The sequence below is a fragment of the Gekko japonicus genome, unplaced genomic scaffold (genome assembly GCF_001447785.1).
Source record: "Gekko japonicus isolate JY-2015 unplaced genomic scaffold, Gekko_japonicus_V1.1 scaffold1246, whole genome shotgun sequence".
In the NCBI taxonomy this organism is placed as follows: Eukaryota; Metazoa; Chordata; class Lepidosauria; order Squamata; family Gekkonidae; genus Gekko; species Gekko japonicus.
The window spans coordinates 4041-7122 of record NW_015163126.1 but is presented as its reverse complement, the minus strand read 5'-3'; the positions used below and the strand labels follow the sequence as shown (position 1 = coordinate 7122).

Sequence of the window (3082 nt, the reverse complement as noted above, 5' to 3'; positions counted from 1 at the left end):
CTGTTGTGGGGAGGGGAAGGGAAAGGAGTTTGTAAGCCGCTCTGAGACTCTGAGTGAAGGGCACAGTATAAATCCAATCTCTTCTTCTTCTTCTTCTTCTTCTTCTTCTTCTTCTGTTTTATCCTATCCAGCTTGGTGTAGTGGCTAGGAGTGTGGATTCTGGGATAACCGGGTTCGATTCCCCACTCCTCCACATGCAGCAGCTGTTGTGACCTTGGGTCAGTCACAAGTCCTCTCAGAGCTGTTCTCTCAAGGGCAGTCCTCGAAAGAGCTCTCTGCGCCCCACCTACCTCCCAGGGTGTCTGTTGTGGGGAGGGGAAGGGAAAGGAGTTTGTAAGCCACTCTGAGACTCCTCTGGGTACTGTAGGGCGGGGTATAAATCCAATCTCTTCTTTCTTCTTATTTCAATTTGCATAGCCAATCAGCTCCTCAGTGGCCCATCAGAAGCCCAGATGGTCAAGAGCCCCACTTGCCCCCCCACCTACTTTCTAAAAACACTTGGCGGCCACCAAGAAGGGTGTTGGCAGGCACCCAGGGGTCGAGTGGGTCTCTTACCTGCTTATTATAGTCTATCTCCACCACGGTCCCCGGCTTCTCCCCAGCGCCTTCGGAATCCTCACTATCGGACTCGGCCTCAGCAATAGGAACACAGACAAACATCCTGGGATTGGCGATGAAATCTTCGAGGACGTCAGCCGAGCACCTCTGTCCGCTCTTCTCGTGCCCTCTAGTCCCGTTAACCTCATTGACGACTTTGCCGTCTTTCCTGAGCTCCACGCCGTTTCTCTCCGGATCGCATTTCATCTTCTTCTGCGACCCTTTCCGCGGGTACCTGAGCACTTTGAAGCAGAAAGCCAGCAGGGCGCGCTTCGCGACGTGGAGGCCTTTGTGGATCCTAGCGAAGGCAATCTGGAGGTTGTTCATCTCTTTGTCATCTTCTGGGACTTGGAGGTTGTCCGCGCTGAAGGAGTTGAGCAGCAGGGCGATGAATAAATTGAGAACCTGGAAGCGACAGAATGTTTAACAGAATCTCTCCCAGTGGTACACATCCATGAGGCGCAGTGCAAGGAAGAAACAGAAACAGGAAGGACCTGTAAGGGACACTGACAGGTATGGAAGGGGAGCCAGTAACTGCTCCATCTTTATGTCTGGGCTTCCATAAATTATAGACTCCTGGAATCACAGAGTTGGAAGGGGCCAGACAGGCCATCTTGTCCAACCCCCGGCTCAATGCAGGATCAGCCGAGAGCATCCCTGACAAGGGTTTGTCCAGCCACTGCTTATAGAATCATAGAGTTGGGAGGGGCCCTACGGACCATCTAGTCCAACCCCCTGCCCACTGCAGGACCAGCCTAAAGCATATCTGACAAATATTCGTCCAGCCTCTTCTTGAAAGCTGCAAGTGAAGGGGAGCTCACCACCTCCCTAGGCAGCTGATTCCACCTCTGAACCACTCTGACCGTGAAAAAGTGTTTCCTAATATCCAGCCAATACCTTTCTGTGTGTAATTTCAACCCGTTGCTTCGGGTCCTATCCCCTGCTGCCAACTGGAACAGCTCCTTGCCCTCCTCCAAATGACAGCCTTCCAAATATTTAAAGAGAGCAGTCATGTCCCCCCTCAATCTCCTCTTCTCCAAGCTAAACATTCCCAGGGCCCTCAGCCTTTCCTTGTAGGGCTCAGTCTCCAGACCCCTGATGAAGCGAGAGAGAGAGAGATAGAGAGAGAGAGAGAGAGAGAGAGAGAGAGAGAGAGAGAGAGAGAACTGGTCTTGAGAAAACAGCTCTGCTTCCACTGTTGCACAACTCTTACTGTCAAAAAGTTTATCCTAAGATCCAGCTAGTACCTTCCTGCCCTTAATTTCAACTCATTAATTGCGAGTTCTCTCCTCTGCTGCCCACAGGAACGGCTCCCTGCCCTCAAGAGAGCAATCATACAGGTGAGCCTGCTATGGCGGGGACGGCGGGGTACAAATCTAAACGAATAAATAAGTACACACACAGAGAGTATCCGAAAACTCACCACTAAATTTCCAATCACCATGACCAACAAGAAGACGAGCAGGCACAGCGGTCGGTAAGCGACTGTCATGCAGTCCCACATTGTTTCAATCCATTCTCCACATAAAATTCGGAAGATAACGAGGAAGGAATGAAAGAAATCCATCATGTGCCATCGTGGTTTATCATAATCGTTGGTTATGTTGCTATACTTCTGTTTGTAGCGGACCCCGAATAGCTGCATTCCGACAACCGCAAAAATGAAGACGATAATGGCCAGAACGAGGGTGAGGTTGCCCAGAGCACCCACTGAGTTTAAAATTATTTTTATAAGAGTGTTTAAGGTTGGCCAGGACTTTGCCAACTTGAAGACTCTCAGCTGTTGGGGAAGAAAAGGATCACATAGTTAGATACCAAAAAGACATCAGGTTGTGCATACTGATTATTATGCCCAATTTACATTCACACTTGACTACTGCACCAGGCTCTCCATGGGGCTGCCCTTGAAGAGTGTACAGAAATTGTAATGGGGGATAAAGATGTGGAACGTTTACACTACACTAATTTTATACCTGTTTTGTCACTTGCTGCTATGCTTCTGAGCCCAGTTCAAAGTGCTTGTCTGGAGCTTTTGGAATTTTATTTATTTATTATTAAATGTATACCCCGCCCTCCCCAATGAGCTCAGGGCAGTTAACAAATGAGGCACACATGCCAAGCTAAACAGATAAAAGCAGGACAAAACAACAATAAAACAATCAATCATGTAAAAATACAAGTGCTCTAGATGTCACAAATAACTGATGGGGTCACACATAATAAGTGGTCCCAAAGCAACACAATTGCCTCCAAGTGATACAGCAGTCCGTCCTTCCTCCCAGGGCCGTCTCATTCCCCGACGACACCCACTCCATTTAGTGGTGGTGATACGGTGATGGTATAGTGATGGTGGCAGCTCCTACTCAAAAGCCTGGCGGAAGAGCTCCGTCTTGCAGGCCCTGTGGAACTGCGCCAGGGCCCGCAGGGCCCAGATCTCCTCCAGGAGCTCATTCCACCAGGTAGGAGCCGCCACTGAAAACACCCT

The 3082-nt window shown here is 49.5% G+C and overlaps 1 pseudogene; it reads right to left on the bottom strand.

The window, feature by feature from the left end:
- Positions 1–2377, bottom strand: part of LOC107106726 — a 34218-nt pseudogene extending 31841 nt beyond the window's left edge.
- Positions 2378–3082: the final 705 nt, after the last annotated feature.